Source organism: Schistocerca gregaria, chromosome 2 (assembly GCF_023897955.1).
Source record: "Schistocerca gregaria isolate iqSchGreg1 chromosome 2, iqSchGreg1.2, whole genome shotgun sequence".
Lineage (NCBI taxonomy): Eukaryota > Metazoa > Arthropoda > Insecta > Orthoptera > Acrididae > Schistocerca > Schistocerca gregaria.
The window spans coordinates 564566587-564581342 of NC_064921.1; the positions used below are offsets into that span (position 1 = coordinate 564566587).

At 43.3% G+C, this 14756-nt stretch overlaps 1 protein-coding gene and 1 non-coding gene across 2 annotated transcripts in view; one reads left to right on the top strand and one right to left on the bottom strand.

The window, feature by feature from the left end:
* LOC126332527 (leucine-rich repeat-containing protein 15-like) overlaps nucleotides 1-14756 on the bottom strand; it is an 889610-nt gene that overhangs the window by 561423 nt on the left and 313431 nt on the right. The window lies entirely within an intron of this gene.
* Nucleotides 1265-1339, top strand: Trnas-uga (transfer RNA serine (anticodon UGA)). Its single transcript has one exon. It is a non-coding gene; the product is annotated as a tRNA-Ser (tRNA).

Below are 14756 nucleotides of genomic sequence, written 5' to 3' on the forward strand. Positions count from 1 at the left end.
TGATTATCATATATTTAAATGTGCAAATATATTTTAATAAAGTTCTTCATTAGTGAGAGCTTGCTGCATATGTTACCACTGGACAGAAATGTGGTGATAAGAGAGCTGCATCCTGTGTTCTCTCTATGATGAGAATTTATATCAGTAATATTGTGCTGTACTGGCTGTTTTCTCATATGTATAGTTTGCAAATGAATGTGTAAAAGTGTTTGCATGTTCTTTATTGACCATGATATTGTTTAGTAGTAATATCTTGTATTTACTAGCAATGAACACAGTTTCTTAAAATATATTTTTATGTAATATAAAAAGTGTAAAAACATAATATATCTCTGAATGCTCTACTTTGACATATACCAATTTTATTTAACAATTATGAGTTAAAGTGTATTGTGTACCTTATTCCGTATGATGTTTTATAAAGATTTGTTCAGTGAAGTTGTGGTTTACAGATGTATTGACCTACTACTGGAGTCTCTTGTGTGCTTATTGGATTACAGTAGTTCAGGAAAGTGCTTCATTTGTGTGTTGTAATATTAAATACTGAAAAAATTATAATCACAGATGGAGCTTTAATTGCGTGCCCGTCTCTTAATGTTGAAAGCGTATACAGTTGGGGTAAAGATCATATTATATTTCCAAATTTGCAAGTGTAATTAAGTTTGAAAGTAAGTGGAAGTAATTTGAATTTGTGTGTGTGTGTGTGTGTGTGTGTGTGTGTGTGTGTGTGTGTGTGTGAGAGAGAGAGAGAGAGAGAGAGAGAGAGAGAGAGAGAGAGAGAGAGAGAGAGTGAGTTTAATATAGATTCTATTGCCATTTTGTACTTCTCTGTAGCCATTGCACAATTTAATGAATCTGTGTGTTATGGAGCATTATATCAATAAGTGAAAGTTGTTTGTTGTTTTGTTTGTAACAGGCATTTTTAAATTATTTTGCTGCCTGAATAAATGTGCATGACCTGTGATAAAAAAAAAAAAAAGTTGGTAGAGCACCTGCCCGCGAAAGGCAAAGGTCCAGAGTTCGAGTCTCGGTCGGGCACACAGTTTTAATCTGCCAGGAAGTTTCATATCAGCGCACACTCCGCTGCAGAGTGAAAATCTCATTCTGGAAACATCCCCCAGGCTGTGGCTAAGCCATGTCTCCGCAATATCCTTTCTTTCAGGAGTGCTAGTTCTGCTTGGTTCGCAGAAGAGCTTCTGTAAAGTTTGGAAGGTAGGAGACGGATACTGGCAGAAGTAAAGCTGTGGGTACCGGACGTGAGTCGTGCTTCGGTAGCTCAGTTGGTAGAGCACTTGCCCGTGAAAGGCAAAGGTCCCGAGTTCGAGTCTCGGTCGGGCACACAGTTTTAATCTGCCAGGAAGTTTCATATCAGCGCACACTCCGCTGCAGAGTGAAAATCTCATTTTTTAGAAAGGTATTTCTCTTCAGAGGTTACAGTATGATAGCGAACGTACACCGTCCAGAATTAAGCAACTTCACAATAGAGTACCACTCGTTACCATAGGCAGGTCTGCCTCCTTCCAGAGCTCACGTAAAAGTCCATAATCTCTTCACCGATTTTCTCTGCTTTAGGATGATTGGGTGTTGTGTGTCTGTCATCATCATTCATCTTCGTTTACTAGCAAGTCGCCGTAGTGGCGTTAGAGAACTTGTGGAGCGGCGGGCGAACCGCGCCGCGAGAGGTCTTCCGGGCACCAATGCCATACACTCATTACATCGCTCCTCACTGAAAAGTCCCCGTCTCCACCTGACTCCAGCCGCGTTCTGCCATTGTCCAAGGCTGAATGGAGGCTGAAAGCTGTCCGCACCAAAAGTATTCTCAACCTTTACAGACAATATTTGATTCAACATGACCACTTCAGGGCTAAACTAATGTCATATATTGCAATAAAGTAATGTTATAAACGTTCTGTCACACTCATAATTTACAATAATGGCATTGTTTATACATAAATATTTTGTTACCTTTTTTAAATTTTCTTTTCACATGACGAGTTTCGAGTAACAATTCCCGTTTTCAATTGTGTTTTTTATGTGTATAATGCCATTTCTGTGTGATGTTGCCGATGTGTATGAGCCTGCTTCATTTCGTTGCCTTTACTGCAGTATATACGTAATAAGCGATTTTTTAGTTGGTTATCATTCTTTTTGTGAAGCTAGTGGCGAAATTTAGGATAATTTGTTCTTAGTTTTCTAATGGTCCAATTGTGCAGAGTCTCACACACATTAAACATCACACACAACTTGCCGTACACTTCAAATATCGAAAATATCTTACATAAAGGAAACAATTACAAATACGTTCTTACAAGTAGTCCACAGAGATAACATTATAGGTTTTCCACAGAGTATGATATGTTTCTGTATAGAGTTTATTTATCTTAACAATTAGGATCGAAATTTACTTATATCGATTTTAGAATTGTAAATGTGCGAAAGTGTGAAGATAAATCACTTCTGCACAGAAACATAACATACTCTGTGGAAGACCTATAATGTCATCTTTGTAGACTACTTGTAGGAACATTTTTGAAACTGTTTTGTTTATGTAAGATATTTTCGTTGTTTGAAGTGTACAGCAAGTTTTGTGTGATGTTTAGTGTGTGTGAGACTCTGCACAAATGGACCATTAGAAAACTTGAAGTACAAATTCTTCTAACTTCACCACAAACTTCACCAACTAAAAAATCGCGTATTTCTTATATATTGTAGTAACGCCAACGAAATGAAGCAGACTCTCACGCGTCGACAACATCACACAGAACTGGTATAATACACACAAAAAAACGCACTTCAAAAGGCGAATCATTTCCCGAAACGCGTCGTGTTAAAAGTAAATAAAGAAAATCATTACTAGTAGCAGAAGATTTATTTGTAAACAATCCTACAATTTTCACAGTCGCAGGCTTTCAAAACTATTTTTAATGGATCAAATCAGATAATTTACAATAATTGTAAAAAAGGTTTTTCATAAATAAATAAGCCAGTATTCTTGTGCAAGTGCGCTCACGTTAAAAGACCACACATTACCGCTCAAAATTATTTAAACAATAGTTTATGTCTTCTAAACAAAAATTTCTTTTGGTTCTCTTGATCGGCCAGTTTTAAATTGGTACAGTTTTTAATATCACTTGCGGTCAACATTTAAATTAGTGTCTGACAAAATACTTAACTGTTCAGTAAATAAATACGAGAGTATGACAAAATTTGAGGTATTCACGCACATTCATTTGCTGTGTAAATGTGGAGAATACTGTGTTCTAACGAACATCTGCATGATGAAAAAGATGTATAAGACGCCGTAAATCAATAAATAAAACACAGATACGCAGCTTTCAGGGATGATAGCTATCGTGCATGCTGTCGTCTGAGATAAAGTCTGTTGAAATCGCACGAAGCCATTAAAAGTTTCTAGAATGAAATTTTTACTCTACAGCGGAGTGTGCGCTGATATGAAACTTCCTTGCAGATTAAAACTGTGTGCCGGACCGAGACTCGAACTCGGGACATTTGCCTTTCGCAGGCAAGTGCTCTACCAACTGAGCTACCTGCAGGAGAGCTTCTGTTAAGTTTGGAAGGTAGGAGACGAGGTACTGGCAGAAGTAAAGCTGTGAGAACGGGGCGTGAGTCGTGCTTGGGTAGCTCAGTTGGTAGAGCACTTATCTGCGAAAGGCAAAGGTCCCGAGTTCGAGTCTCGATCTGGCACACAGTTTTAGTCTGCCAGGAAGTTTCGATTAAAAGTTGTTAATTCAGACGGTCATTGTGAAAACGTTTATCTTCTGTGAGGTATCAACTTCTGTAATTTTGAAGGTATTGAGGTATTGTTGTGTCACTGAATGCACCTTATTTTTCTTGAGATCGTAAATGTATTCATATTTGCATTAATATTTGATTTGAGTTATTGTTGAATTTCAAAGGGCTGTAACTTGGACATCCTTAAGAATGTCTGACACTCTGCCGTTTCCTGGTGCATATTCTGCACAAAGGCAATGCGAGCCTCTGCCGCCCAAATTTCCAGCTCTTGAATTTATTCGTTTCCAGCGACTTTCTCATTGTCTCTCTACACCTGGCTGACCGGAAACTTTTAACTACCGAAACCGGGGGTGGCGCTCCCTGCGCCCTGGGCCCGCTAGCGTTCAGCCATGCGTCAAATTCACGCCTCGTAGCAATTCTAGGCTGCCGATTGGTTCGCCTAGATACACGTAACGTTACGATATGATGCGGTGATAAGTACAATGTTGTCATAACTTTTTAATTCGAAGGTATGAATGGGAACAGAAACTTCTTGATAAATTCTTCCGAAACGGTAGCTGAATAGATTTCCACTGACCAAGCGTGGAAAAAATTGCATGATCGGGGAGAAAATAGAATACTTTACCGCTAATTTCAATCATCAACTTTCTCCTCCGAATGCGAAAATATTTTGTTGGCAGCGGTATACATAGGGAAAAACTATCACCATGATAAACTAAGGGAAATCAAAGCTTGTACGGAAAGATATAGGTGTTCGTTCTCTCCGCTCTATATACGAGACTGGCACGGGAGCGGTGCCTGGAGGCCGTTGGTGGAGACCTGGTGGTGTGTTGTGGCCGATATAGGTATGGAATACTTAAATCCATCCACATGTCAACACTCTTATCGTAGATTTCCACCTCCTTAATTCTACAGTAGTTTATGTATGTTACGAACTATTTCCGGAAGGTAGATTCGAGAGCTTGAATTCTGTATGCTCCGCGTGCCCAGTATAGCCGATAATTTCCTTTGGTAAGCGTTACGGTAGCAGATCGTGCGTTCTACCAGGTCTCTGATAAGTGTTCACTAACTACATTAGAAACTACATTTAAGCATTGCACGTTGAAGGCTTCATATGGGGTGAAGAGTACCTTAAAGCTCTCTGAAATTAGTCGATACCGCGAGCAGTGAGTACTGGAGTGCGTTGGTGCCCGCGCTGTGACGAGGTCACGCGGAGGATAAAATCGTCGCAATTTCAGTGCGTGCTGTTGAGAAGATATACGTTAAATATCTGAAATTAATGATTTTTAAAGCATTGCCTGTGGAATGTAAAACGGAGACGGATTTGTGGACGGAGTGCTGTAATTACAGGGGGTAACTAATGAATTATATACACATTGTGTTAATATTTGTCAATGGAACGAGAATTTTTCAACAGTAAATGTAAAAAAAATATACAGACTGTGGTTACACCAAAGAAAGATGAAAGTAATAAGAAGCAGCAGGAATGGTAGTAAAAATATACATAACACTGAGACTGGTGATCACCAAACACAGGAAGCTAACAAATTCTGCTAACGTGGAAAATCCATGACATATGAAGCAAAGACGATATATTTGGCTGGTCCATTGATAGTGACTGGGCCAAATATCTCACGAAATAAGCATCAAACGAAAAAAACTACAAAGAACGAAACTCGTCTATCTCGAAGGGGGAAACCAGACAGCGCTGTGGTTGGCCCGCTAGATGGCGGTGCCATAGGTCAAACGGATATCAACTGCGTTTTTTTAAATAGGATCCCTCACTTTTTATTACATATTCGTGTAGTGCGTAAAGAAATATCAAAGTTTTAGTTGGACCACTTCTTTCGCTTTGTGACAGATGGCGCTGTAATAGTCAGAAACATTCCGCCAGTGCGGACGGTATTTGCTTTGTGATACATTACCCGTGTTAAAATGGACCGATTACTAATTGCGGAAAAGGTCGATCTCGTAGTTGCTGTATGGCTATTGTGATCAAAATGCCCAACGGGTATCCTGGATGACATCATCCAAGTGTCCGGACCGTTCGCCGGATATTTACATTATTTAAGGAAACAGTCACATGTGAAACGTCAACCACGACCTGCTACAAATGATGATGCTCAAGTAGTTGCTTTAGCTGTTGTCGCTGGTAATCCTCACATCAGTAGCAGACAAACTGCGCGAGAATCGGGAATCTCAAACTGTCGGTGTTGAGAATGCAACATCAACATCGATTGCACCCGTACCATATTTCTATGCACCAGGAATTGCATGGCGACGACTTTGAATGTCGTGTACAGTTCTGCCACTGGGCACAAGAGAAATTACTGGACGATGACAGATTTTTTGCACGTGTTCTGTGTAGCGACGAAGCGTCATTCACCAACAGCGGTAACGTTAACCGACACAATGTGCACTATTGGGCAACGGAAAATCCACGATGGCTCTAACAAGTGAAACATCAGTGACCTTGGCGATTTAATGTATGGTACGGCATTATGGGAGAAAGGGTAATTGGCCCCCATTTTATCGATGGCAATCTAAAAGGTGCAATGTATGCTGATTTTCTACGTAATGTGTTACCGATGTTACTACAAGATGTTTCACTGTATGGCAGAATGGCGATGTACTTCCAACATGATGGATGTCCGGCACATAGCTCGAATGCGGTTGAAGCGGTATTGAATAGCATATTTCATGACAGGTGGATTGGTCGTCGAAGCACCATACCATGGCCCGCACGTTCAGCGGATCTGACGTCCCCGGATATCTTTCTATGGGGAAATTTAAAGCGTATTTGCTATCGTGATCCACCGACAACGCCTGAGAACATGCGTCAGCGCATTGTCATTGCATGTGCGAACATTACAGAAGGCGAACTACTCGCTGTTGAGAGGGATATCGTTACACGTATTACCAAATGCATTGAGGTTGACGGACATCATTTTGAGCATTTATTGCATTAATGTGCTATTTACAGGTAATCACGCTGTAACAGCATGCGTTCTCCGAAATGATAGGTTCACAAAGGTACATGTATCACAATGGACAACCGAGATAAAATATTCAAACGTACCTACGTTCTGTATTTTAATTTAAAAACCTACCTGTTACCAACTGTTTGTCTAAAATTGTGAACCATATTTTTGTGACTACTACAGCGCCATCTATCACAAAGCGAAAAAAGTGGTCCAACTGAAACATTCATATGTCGTTACGTACAACACGAATATGTAATGAAAATGGGGGTTCCTATTTAAAAAAAACGCAGTTGATATCCGTTTGACCTATGGCAGCACCAACTATAGCGTCATCTGCTTCCCCCTTCAAGCTAGACGAGTTTCGTTCTTTGTAGTTTTTTCGTTTGATGCTTAATTCGTGAGATATTTGTCCTGGTCACTACCAATGGATCACCCCTCACTCAGTCACCACTGAGGATCGACACAAATCCAAAATATCAAATAATAATAATAAAAAGTCCCGTCTCTTCACGGGGAACGAACACAAACAGTTCTACAATGTCAAGAGGCTCGTCGACTAAACCATGAGATCGGCAGCTCTGTATCCTTCCAAGCGACGTGTCGAACTTCTTCTTGCCGACCGTTTGCCGCCTGATAAAGCCCGTTGGCTGATGTATCTTCCAGAAACATTTGCTATCGCGTGCCTGGCTTAGCATAGTATTTCCTATGCTAGCTGCGACCTCTGGTGAAGCTATTCTGCAGGCTCCGTGATCGGGTTTGAGGTCCCTGGAGGCCGTTGGTGGAGACCTGGTGGTCTGTTGTGTTGTCGCCGCCAGTAAGTCTTTGTTTTGACAACACAGAGGACATAGGTTTTCCTGGTTAACATACACCCTGTGATGCATCATGTGATGGTTGAACGTAAAGTGGGCGCTACGATGTCTGAAGTGTGCGGCCACAGGAGGCCTCCCCCCTCCCCTCGCCCCCCAGGGGGGATGGAAGGCCCATCTCGACGTCAGGCCCCGGTGCCGTGGGCGACAGGAGACCAGGGACGGCGCAGGCGCAGGATCCACCCGCGTGGGCGTAGGGCCCTCAGCCAGAGGATATGCCTGGGGTGACACCGGCGGGACAGCGGAGGCGGCGGTCGGGCGGGGAGAGGAGCACCGTCATCTCCTAGGGCCGACAGTCCTGGAGATGGCAGAGGAGGTGGCGGTGGACCACATCAGGGACAAAGATGGCTGGTGTGCTTCCAGTAAACTTTGCCATTGTCGAGGGTAACTGCCGCCATAGCGCGGCCGACAAGCGACGTGGCCCTGGCGGCGACCCACCAGGGACGATGCCGGCTAAACACCAGAGCGCAGACCAGTCCTGTAGAGAATAATGGTGCTGTGTCGAATGCAGAGGAGCTGGACGGGGAGAAGACAGAAACAGGAGAGACAAGGGGGACCTACGACGACGGCCGTGAATCGTTTTGGCTGGGAATGGTCCATCCTCAACAGTGGAGCGGTAGGAGTACGGAAAGATGGTAAGGGCATCGTCCAGAAAGTGTTGGGGGCGGAATTTCGACATCTGGGTTTTCAATGTGCAGACAAACTGTTCAGCTAATCCGTTACATGCAGGACGAAAGGGAGCAGTATGAATCAACTGGATGTCCTGAGAGGTGCAGCAGGAGGTAAATTCAGCAGACGTACCCAACAGACGGTGGGAATTCCCATCGATGATGGTTGGGGAGGACCGCGTATCCACTTGAAAAGGGAGCGGAATACCGTTAACTGCACAGTCAGAGTGATCGCCACCATCGTGTGCAGAAAAACCGACTGAAGGAAGGGAATTGGCGGCAGTGGGATTAGATTGTTTGTGGGAAGAGACCAAACAGCGTGGTCATCAGTCTCGCTGGATTACGGTAGGACAGGAAAAGAAGTCGGCCGCGCCCTTTCAAAGGAACCATCCTGGCATCTGCCTCGAGTGATTGAGGGAAACCACAGGAAACCTATATCAGGATGGCGAGCGGGGGATTGAACCGTCGTCCTCCTGAATGCGAGTCCAGTGTTGACGGCACTGGGTCTGTCTCATCCACCATGGAGTGGTAGGCGTCGACAGTAGTGTGGTCCATGGCCATCAACGACAGCGACTGACAGACCTTGCATCTGTGACCCTGCTTTCTGCAGGCTGAACAAGTCATCCTCTGGAAGGGGCAATCTTGCCTCTGTGTGAGCAAGCATTGACTACAGGAGGGCAACCGTTGTCGCTGCTGCTGCTGGCGCTGCTGCTGGCATTGGCCCAGGTGGGGACCGGCGTCCAGGTCCTGGAGGGCGGGCGCGGCTGTGATGAGAACTGGCGGGCGGCGAAGACCAGCTCCAGGGACTACAGCATGGAAGCAGAGGGAAAAGACTGTTCATGAGCGCGGATAACGGATATACAGGTGTCTAAAGAAGCATCTTTCAGCTTCACAAGATCAGCCTGTAAGGTATCATCAGGGGGTATGGGCAAGAATCATATCACGAATGAGTGCCGAACCATATGACTGCTTGCAATAGGGTCTGCCACAGAAAAAACAACAGTCACGGGAGAAACCTTTCAGCATAGCAATCCATTCCCTGTATGACTGTACGGGAAGCTTCTGACAACAGAAGAACTTGTGCTGTGCCGTCACTATGTCAACCTGAGAGTCAAAATAATCCAATAGGCTATAAGTCAACGTCTCATAGGAGAGAGCGTGAGGTTCCGTATCGGAATGCAACTGTTGCAAAAGGTGATAAACTTCCAGGCCCACACTGGAGAGGAAAAATGTGTGGATCTAGACGAGCCACGTAATTGTCCTAAGGCTCAACAGATTTGGCGAACTTGGGAAACGCAGGGGGTGCCTAAGGAGTCCCAGAAGTGAGGAAGCTGGGTGGGACCCCTGTATAGGCACCTCAACGTGGTAGGGAGACATCGCCTGTGAACGCTGAATAATGAGCTAGTTCGTTTGTTGCGTACGTTCCAACAGCGCTATGACTAGCGCTGAGGGTTCATCAGTACCTGGAATACCTTCTACCATTGTGGACAACAAGCGAATAAATGTGGGAAACTCGTCGGCACAGAAGTATCTGCGGTAGTAGAACAGAAATTCGGAAAACACAAGTCCGAATATAATTCATTGGACTCACCAGAACGAAATAATAATACAATATCCAGAAGAACAACCAAATCGATTGCAATTGCGGATCGTTACAAATACAAAATAACCAATAATAATGTTAAAAATAAGAATGTGAATAATAATAATAATAAAGACGCGTCTCTTGACGGGGGGCAAACACAAACAGTTCTACAACGTCAAGAAGTTCGTCGACCGTACCACGTTGTTTGCCAGCTAGAAGAGGCGTTTGGCCGTGGCTGCCGGAGCCGTGCGTCGAATTCCATTTTGCTAGCAGTGCTCCGCCTTATAAAGCATGTATGGCGGATGTATCTGCTGTAACTATTTACTATCACATGCCTGCCGTACCAAAGTAGTTCCTAGGCTAGCTGCTACCTCTGGTGAAGCTGTTCTGCAGGCTCTGCGAACGGGTAGGGGTCCCTGGTGGCCGTTGGTGGAGACCCGCAGGTGTGTTGTGTTATGGCCGCCGGTGGGTCTTTGTTTTGACAACACAGATGACGCAGGTTTTCCTGGTGAACATAAGCCCTGTGATGCAGGCATCCCGATATCGTTGGAAGTGAGATGCCAATGCCGTAGGCGCTACGATGTCCGCAGTGTGCAGCCACAGCAGTGTGTGTGTGTGTGTGTGTGTGTGTGTGTGTGTGTGTGTGTGTGTGTGTGTGTGTGTAAATTAATAAAAAGAAAAAAATAGACCAACACTTGCAGAAAGGGCATTCCTATCCAAGAGAAATCAACAAGGATCAATCATAGGGCTTAATTTGAGAATGAAATTTCTTAGATGTCTGTGCTGAGCACAGCATGGTATAGGACTGGATGACAGGATAAGTATTAAAAATTGTAGAGGAAGACGGAGACTAGAATATAGCGAAAGTTGCAAGTGCTACTCTAAGATGAAGACCTTAGTGTGAGAGAGGAATTCGCAGCGGACCACATCTAACCTGTCAGAAGAAGTACAGGGTGATTCAAAAAGAATACCACAACTTTAAAAATGTGTATTTAATGAAAGAAACATAATATAACCTTCTGTTATAAATCATTACAAAGAGTATTTAAAAAGTTTTTTTTTCACTCAAAAACAAGTTCAGAGATGTTCAAGAGATGTTCAATATGGCCCCCTCCAGACACTCCTGCAATATCAACCCGATACTCCAACTCGTTCCACACTCTCTGTAGCATATCAGGCGTAACAGTTTGGATAGCTGCTGTTATTTCTCATTTAAAATCATCAATGGTGGCTGGGAGAGGTGGCCGAAACACCATATCCTTAACATAACCCCATAAGAAAAAATCGCAGGGGGTAAGATCAGGGCTTCTTGGAGGCCAGTGATGAAGTGCTCTGTCTCGGGCTGCCTGGCGTCCGATCCATCGCCTCGGGTAGTTGACGTTCAGGTAGTTACAGACAGATAAGTGCCAATGTGGTGGCGATCCATCCTGCTGAAATATGAATTGTTGTTCTTCTTGTTCGAGCTGAGGGAACAGCCAATTTTCTAACATCTCCAGATACTGTAGTCCAGTTACAGTAGCACCTTCGAAGAAAAAGGGACCAAAAACTTTATTGGCTGAAATGGCACAGAAAACGTTCACCTTAGGCGAGTCACGTTCATACTGAGTTGTTTCCCGCGGATTCTCAGTGTCCCATATACAGACATTGTGACGGTTGACTTTCCCGTTAGTGTGGAAAGTTGCTTCATCACTAAACACAATCTTTGAAACGAAAGATTCATCTCTTTCCATTTGAGCAAGGATAAAATCACAGAAATCGATTCTTTTAATCTTATCAGCTGCAGACAGTGCTTGAACCAATTTCAGACGATAAGGTTTCATAACTAACCTTTTTCCTAGGACTCTCCATGCAGTTGACTGTGAAATTTGCAGCTCTCTGCTAGCTCTGCGAGTCGATTTTCCTGGGCTGCGAACAAATGCTTGCTGGATGCGTGCTACATTTTCATCACCCCTCGTTCTCGGCCGTCCAGAACTTTTCCCTTTGCACATACACCCATTCTCTGTAAACTGTTTATACCAACGTTTAATACACCACCTATCAGGAGGTTTAACACCATACTTCGTTCGAAATGCACGTTGAACAACTGTCGTCACTTCACTTCTGCCGTACTCAATAACACAAAAAGCTTTCCGTTGAGCGGTCGCCAACTTAGCATCAACTGACGCTGACGCCTAGTCAACAGCGCCTCAAGCGAACAAATGTACAACTAAATGAAACTTTATAGCTCCCTTAATTCGCCGACAGATAGTGCTTAGCTCTCCCTTTTGTCGTTGCAGAGTTATAAATTCCTAAAGTTGTGGTATTCTTTTTGAATCACACTGTATAATAGGCAAAACTAATGTTAGTCAGTCACTCAAGGAAATCATTGTATGATGAACTAAGGTGTTCAAGATTACTGTATTATGTCTTTAAATTTTCTTTAGTCCTTCCAGAGAAGTGCAAACTAGCAGCTAATATTTTGATGACATCCTGACCATTTTTAGAACTGTGATATCCGGCCGAGGTGGCCGAGCGGTTCTAGGCGCTACAGTCTGGAACCGCGCGACCGCTACGGTCGTACGTTCGAATCCTGCCTCGGGAATGGATGTGTATGATGTCCTTAGGTTAGTTAGGTTTAAGTAGTTCTAAGTTGTAGGGGACTGATGACCTCAGAAGTTAAGTCCCATAATGCTCAGAGCCATTTGAACCACTTAGAACTGTGATAGCAGATACGTGGAAAGATGGCACTCTGTGAAACGAAATCATCTTTTGATTGTTTTTACAACTACGTCGAAAGTAGATTCAGTATCAACAAGTGGCGCCATTCAGATTAAATACATAGAATTTAAAACAATATTACAATATTCAACGCTACCGTCAGCTGTAATTTTCATTATCAATTTATTGGCAAACGGTTTGGACGCTGCACTTTATCCTCAACCCTCGAAAACCGGTTGCCAATGAACTGATAATGAAACTAGAGCTGACGATAGTGTTGAAAATCGTAATATTCATATTGGTTGTGCTCTCCTCCTCCTGTATTTCACGGATAGATATGCTGAAATTAAAAATAATAGTCGACGAGGCCCATTTACGGCTCCGAAGTGTGACTAGAAAGAAGGAGAGGAACTCAAAGCTAACGTCGTGTTGGTTTCTAAGTAATCAGATAATGATCTCTAGTTCAAATGCAAAAGTTTGTGGCCGGACGTCGACAGCGGCTAATCTGGGCGGACCAACCTGCCTTTGGCCTGAAATGCTGAAAGGAAAGTGTAGAATACCTAGGGCAGGGCAGGGCAGCTGGTCTTGAACTTGAGACCGACATTTCGCAAATACAGTACCTAAACAACTTCCTCATTTTAGAGTCGGATATTAATATCTATGTGACTAACATCTCTACTGATAGAGAAACTTGTAATGAATCATGCAAGCTCTTCTTTGAATGTTTTGTATTCCTTCCGTTGGTTTGGTAACGTTTGCAGATCGACAAAAAATTCTCTAGAATTTATCGAATGAGTATATGGTAATCGTCCAAACCGTATGTCAATGTGTGAACTGCGCTTCTTAGGATTCTTTACAAAATGTGTCCGACAACTAGCTTCTTGTTAGCTGGATTTATACAAACATTCATCTTTAAATCATCCATGACAGAATTATTTGGTCCGTTTACGACATAGTATTGAGAAGTTTATTAACTTACGTCGTAAATAATAAGCTTTCAGAATCCAAGCTAGTATGAAATTTCATGTCATTGGCGAAAGCTATATGCTAGCTAGTAGTATCAAAAAGATACCAATGTCTCAAGTGTAGCGTTTCACATCCATACATGTGATATTTCCATTTTTTTCAGCATCAAAACTGCTGTAAGAAGCCTATGGACTGCTGGCTGATGCGGGGACCCGACTAAATATTTCTGGGAGCGGACTTCGCAGGGACACGGCATGCGTTTTAGCAGGGCACGCCCAGTCGCAGCACGTGTCATTGCGACACACACACACACAAACACACATACACGTACACTTACATACGGGTGCTCACGATTCACCTGTCTTTCTGCTGCCACACTGCTGCCGACAGCGGGAGCGGAAAGCGCGCTCCGAACGCGGACATGCCAGGCCACCTGTTCGAGGACCAGTATTTTCTGGAATAATGATATAACCTTTAGAGCCGGCCATAATTTGTGCAGAGGTATCGGAATGTAATCTCTTCGAGTAGCGTCTAACCAGTAGTACGGAGTCCATTGTTTTTCATTATTTGACAAATTTATTTTATTTTAAATGTGTGACCGGATGTCCTTTTTGTCACCAAAGTCGTCAGTTCACTTAAGGGAGGAACTCGGGTGCTCTATTTGTGAGTCGTATGTAAACTTCATTCTGTCTTATCATTGTAAACTGTATTATAATGTCATTACGGAGATTGTGACGCATCACTTGTCCATGTGTGTGATTTATTTTTGAAAAATACATGGCCACTACAAATTATTCTTTCGTTTTCAGAGCTCTCTGTTTTCCAAAGTAATACATGCACAGACACGATTGATGCGCAAATAGAACCGTACACTAACCAAGTTCGCATTTTGAACACAAGTGTGTCTCTCTAGTCACATGAGGTACATCCAAGTGGTAGTCAAAGTGGTTCCCTGCCTTATGTACCAACAATCTGAAACGGTTACTGCAGTACTGGTGTGTTCTCTGACCTTCTAGGCAGATGGAGTTCGTAAACACGGTGCTTAATTTACCTCCAAAGGAAGAAGTGACAACGCTGTATGTCAGACGCCCTGCGGAGCCTGAAGTGAAGAGGTACATCATCTTACCACCATACCCAATCTAGCGAACGCGAATTTCGTCGTTGAGGTAGCGGCGAACATCGATGCTGAAAGAAGGTGTGCCCCATCTTGTTGGAAATTAAATTCTTGGAATCAGCA